Below are 13,803 nucleotides of genomic sequence, written 5' to 3'. Positions count from 1 at the left end.
AGGGATGATTTGTAGATGTTGAGGTCTGTGGGGCTCTGCTGGAGTGCCATCCTCTCTCTCGTTGCTTGCATTCTCATTTGAGGGATCAAAGTTGGGGTGTGAGCCAGCTGGTTGCTTGATGGATCTGCTGTTGCTGGCCTTCCTAATAGGGGTGACTGTGTCAGCGCAGTTGGGGGATCCAGTCTGAGAAGTTCTGGACAGCTTGATTGAGGTTGCCAGAGGGGTCCGATCTGGTAGTATTGAGAGCGGAGGTCCATTAGGTCTCAGTGAGTACGCTCCATCTGCGATGTGAGAGGATTGGGGTTTGGCAGGGATTTCTGTAAACCTATGATGGTGAAGTGGATGATGCTATGGTCTGTCCAGGTTAGCTCAGTTACGAGGGAGAACTTGATTAGGGCACTCTCTGTTAAGATGGGATCCAAAGTGTGTTCTGAGTTGTGCGCGGGGCTGGTGACCAGCGGCATGAGGCTAATGTTGCTCATGCTATCCAGAAGGTTGGCGGAATTGGTGTCATTGGGGTTGTCGAGGTGGAAGTTGAGGTCTCCGAGGAAGATGTAGTGTTTGGAGTCGATGGCTAGGGGGGAGATGAAATTGGAGATAGCGTTGCTGAGGCTGTGACGGGGGCCTGGTGGTCTATAGTCGAGGGTTCCTCTGATAGTTGTTTTAGCGTCTGTTCGAATTTGGAAGTTGAGGTGTTCCATGATTGGTGAGATGTTGTCTTCAGAGTTGGTGCATTGGAGGCTGTCCTTGTGGATGATGGTGATGCCTCCCTGTGCTTGTTGGGGTGGTCTCTGTGTATCATGTTGTAGCTGTGTAGAGTTGCAGTCACGATGTCCGCAGTCGATGCAGGAGTGAGTCAGGTCTCTGTTATATGTACCACGTCAGGATGAGGGTGGTTGTGATATGGGTAGGCCACTAAATATTCAGAAAGAAGGCTGAGAAAAGTGGGAAGATAGTGTGATTGGAAGAAAAAAAGAGCACTTAAAAGGGAGGACATGCAGAAGAAAGAAAAAAGAGGGATAGAAAAGAAAGAAAGCGCAAGGACAAGCGAGGGATAGATAGGCAGGAATGAATAGTGGCAAATGTGGAGGGTGGTGAGATAAAGCAACATTCGGATGAATGAGAGGATATGGACAGGCTATGAAACATGAAGGGGTTGCCTGAAGAGTCTGTTATTCCTAGATTCAAACTGACTATGAAACATGAAGCGGTTGACTGGAGAGTCTGTTAATTTCTAGATGCAAACTGCACAGGGGTCAAGAAATGTCTTTATTCAAACGCTTTCTAAAGTCATCCTATAGAGTTGTATACATTATTTATTTTCTTGCACGTCTCAAATTACAATTGCTTTTCTATCTATAGCTCTTTTGCTATATTTCTTTTAAATTATGGTGTCATATGATTCAGATGCAAATACTTCTACAACCACCAAAATGTTTTATTTGAAAACCACTTGACATTATATCATGTTTGCATTTAAGAGTTTTCTTTTATAAACCAAGCACGGTCCACTATGTATTTTATTGTTCTGTGATGTTCTTTGTAGCTACGAGTAAAACCAAGGCCCAGTGTTTGTCAGTGAGAAAAAGAACGCACCCCAATATAAACTCTAGGTATTTTGACTTTTGTGCATCCTTTGTTTGAACTCGGCTGAGGCCATGGGTCTAAATGCCTCACACACATTATTTGCTTCCCTTGAAACAGCTAACCCGTTAACATATGTACCCATGATACAGGTAAACAGATCAAGGTTTAATAAAGGTCGGGGTACATTTGTAAACATTTTGCTGTGGGTTTGTTTCACAAAACTGACACGAACCTGTGCAAACATTTTTAGTTACTTTCCAGTGCAAAACTTGCTTTGCGCCGAAAATGTGCCTGACAGTAAAGCTAAGCAGTGCAAAGAGCTGCTTTTGTTACTTTGCCTCAAAGGGGCAATCCATTGGTGGCCCATGAGCGTTCCTATACAGCCAACCATGTTTTTTGAAGCAAAACCCTATATAGTAACAATAGCAGACAGGGCTTTGCATGAAAAATAACACCCTTTGAAAACAGGAGTTAAAAAGAAGAAATGTTTCTATTCTCCCAACTTTTCCCACTTTGCATGTGTGCTGCACTGTATAGCATACTTCTGAAGTAGGTCAAGTTTTACAATTAGTGTAAGTGTAACATTTTGTACCATACAGGCACCCCTCCAGTACAAACCTATGCTATACTCACGCAGACACCTGTGCACTATTGTGCAAAGGTTTGTGCGTGGCGCTCGGCAGCCTAATTGTGTGTTAGTGCTAGGGAGAGACCAGGATAGTGCCATATCTTAATAAATGTGGCACTTTCTTGTTCTTTCCCTGTCACGCAAGGTAGTTCAGCAACTTTAGGCGCTGTGCTGCATTGCGCGAATGCTTTGAAAATCTGAGCCCTCATGTCTATGTGTGTGTATGAACTCCTTGTGTATATTAAAAGTACACCTCTTTAACCCCTTCCCTGCGGTGAGAATTCTGACGCGGTGCGGTTATTTAATTGGGGGCGTAACCCCTTGCGTGCTCAGGACGGCCCCCAGCCGTCCTACGACATGCTGGGCGTGTGCTCAATACGGCCGGGGGCCTTCCAAACTCCGCCCACTAATTAATTATTCCGCACAGGCGGGGAATTTGCTCTGCAGTGCTGAACTGGCGGCGTTCAGACGCCCCCCTGCCGTCCTGAGCACATGCCCAGCGTCCTGAGCACACAAGGGGTTAATGTAATTGGTGCATGCAAGCTGTTTATTACCACATAACGTGTATTGCCTTCAAGATAAACTAAACAGGAATGCTCCATCTCTCTCTCCACCTGTTTGATACTCTATTGGCTCATGGTAAATGGAGATGTCCAGAGTCAACTGTATCAAGATAAACTCTCTTATAAATAAGTCTCTTCACTACCTAGCTGTTTGTGCAACCTTCTGCCACATACCTTTGCATATATTTTCACTGATCCAGTAGAAGCATGTCTGTGACACTTTCCTTGACATTTGTACCAGTTGACCGTGATGTACATAAACACAAGTCATAAAGAAATATGGGAAAAACAGTTTTATGATGTGCATGAATACCTGGCACATGGAAAAGTTTACAGAATTAATTCATTTTTGTATTAAGGTAGTGAATACTTTGATGAAGATTGCCAAGTGTATATGACAGAAACGTACACGGTGTATATATATACAAAAAATATACAATGCTATTTGCCCCGTCCCCCACATGGTGCCTGTTGGCCTGATCATAATTCTCTTCCACCAGTGCCAGCCACTTCAGTGCAGAATCTGGGGGTTAAATTTGACAAACTTTGTTTTGTAAATGTAAATGTCAAGGTATTTGTAGAGCGCACTGCCACCAAGCGGTTTCCTGGCGCTATTACTCATACCGCTGTGGAACTCTTCCTGGCTTTCCATGTGAAGAGTCCACTCCTGGGCACCCCCAGGGTGAAGCCAGGCATCCTAGCGCTGTTGGGGCCAGTGTGGAGGTTAAGTAAGCTATTGCCCAGAGTTGCAGCGTGGGGCCCATGATTAGAACAGGCACCAAGGCGAGAATTGTCAGGTCCGAGGAAATTGAGCCCAAGACCCGCCGAGGCAGGAATTGAACCCTGGTCCCGAGCCAGAACTCTGCATCAGGGTCTGCCGCTCTAACCATTGAGCCACACTCCTCCACATAGTTTCGCCCTAAGGTTTAAGCAGTGGTTGGTTCTTGTTTTGAACTTTTAAAGTCTACCAAGAAATTCTTACATTTACTTCCAGCACAGGCTCAGAAGAAGGTCACACATAGTTATCATTGCCTCCCGTCTCGATTATTCTGATTCTCTCTACTTGGGTCTCCAGACTTATCAGATGGGGAGACTTTCGCTGGTACAAAACGCTGCGGGTTTGACAATTATTAAAAGCCCCAAATCGTTTCATATTCACCAACATCTTAAGGAGCTGAATTTGCTGCCGATTAAGTACATGATCCAGTTAAAATTTTCACATTGGTTCACAGGGCCTTCTATTGTGTCGGCCATCAATACCTGGCCAATAGGCTTACTCCATATCCGCCTGTCACATCTTTCCGCTCCCCTGGTGCTGTGCTGGCAGTGGTCCCAGGTTTAAGGGCATCTGTACAAGCCCCTATCGCCATCACAACATCACTTTGAGTGACGTGGTGGTGATAGGGGCCTCACCTTATTTACAATGTAGCGTTAAGCCACTTAACGTGGCTTAACGCTGCTTTGTTAACAAGTCTCCCTTTCACAACATGCTTAGCGTGAAAGGGGTGGCCAGTGGGTATTGCGGTGGGCACTCCACCACAACACCCATTATTTTTGATGCTGCGCCCTATTTACAAGGGCAGCGTAAATAGGAGGCAGCTCCAAACTTAAGATCAGGAAAAACCTGGTCTTAAGTTGGCAAAACGAGGAGAAATGCCTTATTTCTACTCGTTTTTGCTTTTTCCATGTGTGCTGCCTTGTGCAGCACACATGGAAAAGCAAAACGCCTCGGATTGTTTGTGTGCGGGAAGGTGACCCTTCCTGCACATTAACAATCTGTTAAAAAAGTGACATTTTCTAACTTGCTTGTGTGCTGCATGAAGCAGCATACTTAGAAGTGACAAAATGGCATTTCAGGATTATTTATGTGCAGGAAGGGACACCTTCCTACACGTAAACAATCCTCCACTGCACGCAGACGCCCTTGCACAATGGTGCAAAGGTGCCTGCATTGGCACTACACTGCTATTAGTGCCAGCGTAGGGGGAAATGCAAGGCTGCACCATATCCTTGTAAATATGGTGCAGCCTTGATTTTCTGAAGTGGTAGAGTGAGGCATTAAGCCATGATGGCTAATGCCTCACTCCGCCACTTCCTTGTACAGAAGCCCCAGAGATTGCCCAGCACCGGGACACTCTATGAGTAGCTGACTGCTTCATAAATCGTTTGATTGATTGATTGGTAATGTATGATTTCTAAATCTGCATTTATGAGACATTATACAATGCTATGAAAGCTCTCAGCAATGAACAGTCAATATGCACATTGAAAGAAAAGATGTAATATATGCTGGTGAGCTTCCTTTTGTCTGGTGATGTTCAGACCTCTGACTTTACCCCGACAAATAGTACACCCTTAGTCCCTGATTATAGGTTGGTTGATACTGGGATCATGGCAAATTCTCATGCTAGTTTACCTTTACCATTTAGTAAATCCACCTCAGTAACATCGAGTTGCATGGAATAGGGAATGACAGTGTCGGATCCATTTTTCTGGTCTTAAGCCTACATACAATGTTCAGTTCAGTGTGGCTTAACAATACACATTTACTGTTCTGAGCAGGTGATAAATGTATGTAGGGACTTCTGGGGCATTTGGGGGGAGAGAGCGGGATGGAAAAAAGTAGTGAAGGGAAGCCTAAGGCATTTACTGCCAGTGGGGAGCAATTCATGCCCCCCAATGTCAGACAAAAACAGGTAGGAGGCTTGGTTGATGCAAACAAAGCCTCTGGTGATCTTTCAACCCAGAACTACAAGCCTGGAAAATCTGATCTGGTTCCAGTACAGCCAGAAAAAGCAGGTGTAGAAAAACATACAAACCCAGACTCAGATAGATAGAAATTCCATGTGGCCATTTTAATCCACTTGACTCGGATTCGAGGCTCAAGAAAGATGAGGAATCCATTATCCTCATGGTTTCCAGACCTGCTATAATAGCATCACAACATTTAGTTATAGTTGCCATCATATTTTAAAGATTTGAGCATACAAAAGCATTACGGACTGCCAAGGAATACGGTTTTCCATTTGACAGTTTCAACTTTCTGCCTTCCATTTTGGCATATTTCGCTGGACCTACCCTAGCCTGTCCTTTTTGCTTTTGAGAAGCATTTAAGGTGGTCTCTCGTGAAGCCACCCTTTCATCCCCCCGCATGTACTAGATCAAGGTAAGAGCAGAAAGTCCTAACACCACTTAACAATTCAAACCATCGAGCTGTAATGGGGCATTTTTGCAGGTTTTTAAAATGTCTCCTCCTCTACTAGGGTATCAGAGCGCTGAATAAACCAAATATTTCAAAACTGCCCAGTTTCTCAAAAAAGCAATATTACTGCATACATTACCTACATTTTCTTAATATCGAGAAGAGTTCAGAGCGAGGTATTTTTTTGGTATAGAATGCTTGCTACCTGTCTTTTTTCTGGTTGTGCTAAACATATGGAAATAATGATATCACTGCTTTGGAATAATTTCTGACATGCACATCCACTGGTAAGAATAATGAAGGGAATCGGATATTTTCGGAGACATATGAAAATGTAAACTCCCGACTGTGATGATATTACAACTTTTCAATATGCTGAGATACTTTACAGCAGGTATGACATAAGAGTCAAGGTAGACGAAACAAGGAAGTATCTTGCTACACGTAGGCACGATGAATAATGTAGACCAGCTTTGGCTTTCGTGCTCCACTAGACCAAGCTTTGACTTTGAATCTCACATATCCATATGCTCTGAGGTTGGGAGTTCAGTCTCCAGCTAGGGTTTCCTCAGAGTTGTGGCACATAACATGAATCCATTCCCTATAAATGTCATATGACTTCAGGAGTTTCAATTGATCTTATGCAAGATTCAATAAAAAGTGATCAACGTGAAATGCGTTCAAGATGTTACAGTTACATGACAAGAGCATGAATTACTTTTGTTTTTCTTGACTGGTGTTTTTTTCCCCAAGGCCATTAGCCAAATAAAACTCTGTACTCTGTGGTAGTTCTGAGCAGGAGGAACCTCAAAGTCTTTCCAAGGGAAATAGATAAAAACAATATTTTTATGAAATGGTTTAAGAGCAATGTAATGCTGAAGTCGCGCTTTGATAAATTACATAGTCTAAAAAGGAATGATAAATTATATCTTGTCCTAACTGTCTCATGACCAGTTTTATTGCAAATTAAAATGACGTACGACTTATTTCCCGTCTCATTTTTCAGTCATTTTCTTTGTCAAATTCATTTTACTCGAGCATCATAAATACATGTTTAAACGTCAGTGGGAAAGCAAAGGAAAAGTATCGTGGTGTATAGAAATATTCTAATGAGCCACATGGTGCCATGAGATGTGCTGAAAATCCATACAACGAACTATTCCTTTTGGAGTAACTTCCCAAAGCAATTGAACATTCCACTCTCAGGCATTTCAATAAAATCAGAGGTTTGAAACAAAGTCACTATAATGCTGTGATTTCTTCTATTCCATGGGGCACGCTTTGTGTCCAGCCATGATTACTTTTTAGGTCAAAGTCTACCGTACGTGCAGTTGCTTCATTTGCTAAAGACATCTTGGGGACATTCAGAAAGCTTCCCTGAGTATCCCTTCCACCTGCTGCTTACCATTGTCTTTGTGGTTTGTAACTCACATTTTCTGGCTTTCTTTTTGCTGGCTTTATTTGTTTTAGGCTGTCCAGGTTCAATTCGTTCCTCCCAATGAGCAAAGCCTTTTCACACTACCTCTGCTTGTATTCTTCCACAAGTGGTCCTTTCTGTAAACAGGCCTGTAAAACCTTATTCTCATTTTGTCACATTTGCTGTGAATTCAAATGCCAGGCTCTATCTTCTGAGGGAGCTTGGTGTTTACATTTCATTCTCTGACTTCAAAATTAGAGGATTTATGTGACAATCTTGCTAGATACGGGGTAGAGGAAAGGGAGGGAAACATCCTTTACAACGCAACTTTTACCACGCAGTGCCTTTACGACGCAACTTTTACAACGCAAACCATTACAACGCATTGCGCTGGAGGGCGCTCTAGGATAGGGAATAGGTTTAATTTACTATCCAACACCTTCCCTACTATCCACGGGGACTGGAGTTGGAATAGTAAATTAAACTATTCACTATCCAGCGCCCCAAAGCACTATGCGTTGTAAAGGCATGCGTTGTAAAAACCGCGTTGTAAAGAGATGCGTGGTAAAAGCATGTGTTGTAATGTCATACATCCGAAAGGGAATATATCAAAATTAGCCTAGGTAAAATGTAGCTCATTTTGTGTTAAGTCTGAAGTGTGTTGGAAACAAATACCTTAATATGGTCAAAACAAATCAATATGCTGGGTGATAACATTTCCTCACATTATCATTTGTGTGCTGCATAGTTTTATTAGTAAAACTGTATGTCTGTGCAAATGTAATGGTAATTTTCAATTGAAAATGTGTTGCCTGTAATGCCAGTGTGCTACCACAACATACATACTCCACCCTGCGCCACTCCGCTCTACTCTGCACCATTCCACTTTACACCACACCATTGCACTCTGCGCCAATGTGCTCTACTGCACTCTGCACCATTCTGCACCACTCCACTCAATAATGTTTCACGCTATGCCTCTCTACTCTACATCACTCTACTCTATACCAATGCACTCTACGCCACTCTACTCTACACCACTCTACTTTACACCACTGCACTCTACACCACTCCAGTCTCGGGCCCTCCACTCTACTCTGAACAACTGTACCGTACACCATTCCACTCTGCAACACTGCACTCTATGCCAATGCACTGTACATCACTCTAATATAATCTGCACCACTGAAACCTACATAACTTTACACCATTACTCTATGTCACTCCACTCTATGCCACTGCACTCTACCCTACGACCTTCCACTCTTCACCACTTCACTCTTCCCTGCAGCACTCCACTCCGAACCACTTCACTCTACTCTGAAACAATATACTATATGCCACTGCACTCTACGCCACTGCACTCTATGCCAATCTACCCCACTCTGTGCCACTACACTGTTTATAACTGCACTCTAAGTCACACTACTCTAAACTACTGCACTCTATGCCAGTACACTTCATGCCATAGCATCCTAGGCAGCTGCACTCTACCCCACTGCACTGTAATCTGCACCACTGTAGTCTATGCCACTGTTCTCTATGCCACAGCACTGTACACCAATGCACTCTACGCCACTCTACACCACTGCACTCTACGATACTCTACTGTGTAACACTGCATTCTCCACAACTGAACTCTAAGCCACTGTACTCTGCACTACTGCAGTCTATGCCACTGCACTCTGCAGCATTCCACTCTATCGCATGGCACTCTATGCTACTCAATGCCACTATACTCTTCTCTGCACCACTCCATGCCACTGCACTTTACACCACTCTACTCTTCACCACTGTACTTGACTCTGCACAACTGCACTCTATGCCACTGAAATCTATGCCACTGCACTGTATGCCACTCTACACAGCACCACTCTACTCTGCACCACTTCCCTTTACCCCACTGTACTCCAGTATACACAACTCTAATTTATGCCACTGCTTTCTACAATGCTGCTTATTAAACCATTTAATTCTACATCACTGAACTGTAGGCCATGCCACTATACTCTGCAACACTCTATGACAATGCACTCTACGCCTGTCCACTCTGCTTTACTGTACTCCGCTCCACTGTAAACCACTGTACTCTGCACCACCACTCTTCTGTACACCACTGCACTCTACCCACTGCACTTTACATCCATGCACTCTTCTCTGCACTACTGAACTTAATGCCACTGAACTCTATGCCACTGCACTCTTCATCACTCTACTCTATGCCACTGCACTTTATGCCAATGCACTCTATGCCACTATACAGCACTGCACTCTAGCACACTCTACTTTTCAACACTGCACTTTATGCCCTAAGCTCTGCACCACTCTACTCTGCACTACTGCATTCTATTCCAATGCAGTGTGCCCCTGCACTCTACGCTACTCTACTCTGCATCACTTCACTCTATGCCACTGCACTCTGCAGCAATCCACTCTATGCCACTGCACTCTGTGCCACTGCAATCTGCTGCACTATACTCAACTTTGCACTACTTGATTCCATTGTACTCTGCATTACTCTACGCCACTCTACTCTGCACCACTCTACACCACTGCACCTTACGCCATTCTACTCTACCCTGCACCACTTCAAAGTGCACCACTGTGCTCTACCATGCAATACTCTGGTCTACTCCATTGCATTCTTCAACGCTGCATTGCATGCTGCTGAATTCTATGCCCCTGCATTCTACACCACTGCACTCTACTCCACCATACTCTGCAACACTCTACACCAATGCACTCTACACCAGTCCACTCTACACCACTCCCCTGTATGCCACTCTATACAACACCACTCTATGCCACTCCTATAGACAACATTCTGTGCCATGCTACTTCACTCTATGCACTCTATTCCACTCTTTGCTATTCCACTATATGACACTCAACGCTACTCTCCTCTTTGTCACTAACTTCAAGCAATGCTGAACAGCACCACGCTGGTATACAACATGGCTGAAACACATTTGCAAAGCCAATAGCTTTTGGTAGGGGACACCTATTGCCCTTACAAGAGCTTGTGAAAAGAACCGCCCATATCTCTGGCACTAGAGACATGGCAACATGTACCCTTGTCCTCACTCTCTGGAGTATTTTTCTGCCAAATGGTTTAGATTTGTCATTTTTTTAGAATTCATGGACCTCAATTTCTAGCAGTTTGACGTGGATGCTGAAAATTGAGTTTCTTTTTTATTTTAGCAGCCGAATAAAAGAATGAGCACAACCAGACTATACAAACTCATTGTTGTTCGACACATCTGAACATGACATTTTTTCATTACCTACTTTATTTCAGTACAAAACTTTCAGTAAAAAATGGAGCTCTAGGATAACCTTTTGAAGTTTTCTATCTAAGCTAGTGCTTATTTCAAACCAGTGGTTGCTGGTGGGGAGCTCCGGCACTTATTTCGCCACATCAGACATTTCCCGAGGCCAACAGAGGGAAAAACAAGCATAAAGAAACCAGGTGTGGCTCGCAATACTCGCGGGTGGGAGGGGGGTGACGCATGAGGGTTATCGCGCTGGAGTTACCACAGGGGGAGGCTTGGGTAAAAGAGAAAGAAAAAGAAAACTTACCGGACCGAGTCTATGCTGCCTCTGCTCCTGGGCCGGGTTCCTGCTCCTGAACAGGAACAGGCATGCTCCTTCCCCTCCCGTAAGCCAATCATAACGCTGCCACAGCAGCGTTGTGATTGGTGCAGAATCTCGGACAGCGCCCAGCTGGGCACCTGTTGAGAGGCCATTTTACATAGAGAAAATGTAGAGTGCACATGACTGCTTTGGTCGGCCCTCAGCGTACTCAGAGTGGTGCAAGCCACTCCTCCCCGACCAGCCTACCCACCCGCACCCAACCAGGCATACACTCCCGCCGCCCCCAAACAGGCATACCCCCTGCCTTCTCAAGTCAAGTATTTTATTTAGCACAGTTACTTAAAACCATTGCTACAAAATATCTCATAACATTTTAGCAATTTTTTAAATAGTATGAAACAGTTTACTAAAAATCAGTTAAAACCAATGTAGGCTGACTGATCTTTGCAATCAATACATTGGTACAATAAGCATTTATTTAGCGGCGTCCGACTTTTACTTGATAGCTATATTGATGTTCTAGCCGGAGATCAGCATCTCAATATTGTGGCATTTTCTTTTCCACTTGTCTCAAATTTTTTCAAGGAGGCAGTACAGGTGCATGTCCTCAGGTGCATAGCATGCCAGCCCAGCCTGCCTCTGTATGCGGCTCCCTCTCTGATTAAAAAGTGATTTTAAAAGCTGTTTTTTTCCTGGACTAGTTATTTACACATACAGAGAAGGTGCAGCATGTCTTCTTGCGCTGCACCACACAGGCGACAGATGGAATTGGATTGATTTTTCAGTCGGTGCAGAAAGGGCTTTGTGCATGGTAGCAGGCCAAATCGGTATTTTAAGAATTTGATTTCAGTGAATTTGGATAACCCCAGGGCTAGATATTTTTGAGCAGTGAGGGAGGAATAGGAGCTCAAGATCATCAACCCGTGCGACCTTCTGGATAGGTCTGCCTTGTTTTCGATCCAGAATTGACTCTTTACTGTATTCTTTGTTACTTTTTTGAGAAGGCAATGACTTGTAGAAGTTACCCAAAGCTCGAGGAGGCCTAGAGTGGTCAGACTAGCTACTAAGGCGCCCATTAGGATCTCGGGCGGATCGCCACCGTCCGCATGACAGCTGGTGATGATTTTTTCTGTTGTAGTTCTGACCACAAATGCCAATTTGGGGTTCCTGGTTTTGATTTTCTTACTTTGTCCCAAAAGATGACTGTCGCGCCTTTTCTTGCAAGGGTCTGTTTTTGAACACCAAACTCCAGCCTAATCTGTGCTGGAGAGACTCTTGTTGGTAGACAAAAAATTATTCTATACACTTTTGCGACCACACCATCCAGGAGCTTAGAGTTCCTTCCCCTCTGTGCCTCGCTCTTGTAGGTAGGAGTTCTGCCCATATTACTTCAACCAATGGGGCAAGTGAGGGGCCATTCAGTTTGGAGTAAAGATTTCTCATTGAGGCTGCTAGGGCTGTTCCCTTCCTTTTGATTGGGTCCCTTTGGGCTACGAACTGCCCACCTTTGTTAATGATCACCCCCAAGTATTTAAACTCTATTGCCGAGTACATGCGGACCTTGCCCTAAAACCAGACCCCTGCCTTCTGCTTTCTTGCAGCGTGAGAAGCAGAAATTAAAATGGTATTTAAAATACCATTTTATTTTCTGCTTCTCGCACTGCGAGAAAGCAGTAGGGCGGCGCTCCTCTGCCATAATGGAGGAGCCGCCCCTGAAAGAAAACTAGGAAATCCGTCACCAACGGAGAAGTCAGACAACTTTAAGAGTGAGCTAATGAGGCAGGGAGTGACTGGCAGTAAATTAAGGAGGCCTGTGGGGGATTCCGGACTGTGCACCCCTGCTATTTGCACTCTGAAATTTTTTAGCGCCAGCCGTGTGTGTGTGTGTCTGAGCAGCGCTTTGAGCACCGACACTTATTATTTTACAAATAAAGCACTGATCTAAGCTGTCCTTCTTAAGAACTTTGTTTATTTTGCATGTGCTAAAATTACTGCAGAATTTTAGCAGGAAGTTTCAAAATAGGGGTACTAAGGGAATATTCTAATGTCCATTAAACTTGTGTGTGAACTACTTACCATCATGAAGAATCCATGTCCTTCAGACGATAGAAGAATTAACGCTCCACAAAAGAAGCCTCTTTTTCAGACATGAGTTCCTTGCTCACTTTGCCACTGGATTCAAGCAAGCTTGGCTGAAGATGGCTGTAATGCCAGAAACCGGTCCTAGGAAGCTTGTTTCCGGTCCAGGGAAGCAGGGAAGGCATGGCTTGGCAGTTCGGGCTGGACTGTTCCCATGAGGCACAGAGTCAGACTGATTTGCATATGGCCATGTATGAACTGGGGTGGCAGAGTGGGCTAAAGAACGGTGATGGATTAAACCCAGATCTTTTGACTGGGTGTGAGTGTTTGATTGGTTCAGATGCTCCGTCCATCACCACCCCCTTTTGTACGGCTTTGTTCGCCATAAGTTGGCAGGGTATGCTCAGACGTGAGTCCCTTGCTCACTTTGCCACTGGATTCAAGCACGCCTGGCTGAAGACGGCTGTAAGTCCAGAAACCGGTCCTATGAAGCTTGTTTGGTGGGAAGCTGAGGAGGTAGGTGGGTTGGAGATCGAAGTTTCTGTAGATGGTTGCTAACTTGTTGTAGAAGTGGCCAACAAGGGTGTCGCCGAGATCCTGTGAGGAGGGGATCGCGATTTTGGTGGCTGATGGTCAGGTGAACTCCCTAACAATTGGGAAAAGTAATTTGGTTTTGTTGGCACTGATGTCAAAGCTTGTGTCAGGGCCTCATTTTTGCAGCTCAGAGCCTGCA

This window comes from Lissotriton helveticus, chromosome 8 (assembly GCF_964261635.1).
Source record: "Lissotriton helveticus chromosome 8, aLisHel1.1, whole genome shotgun sequence".
Taxonomy (NCBI): domain Eukaryota; kingdom Metazoa; phylum Chordata; class Amphibia; order Caudata; family Salamandridae; genus Lissotriton; species Lissotriton helveticus.
The sequence above is the reverse complement of the archived record's forward strand: the minus strand, read 5'-3'. Positions refer to the sequence as shown.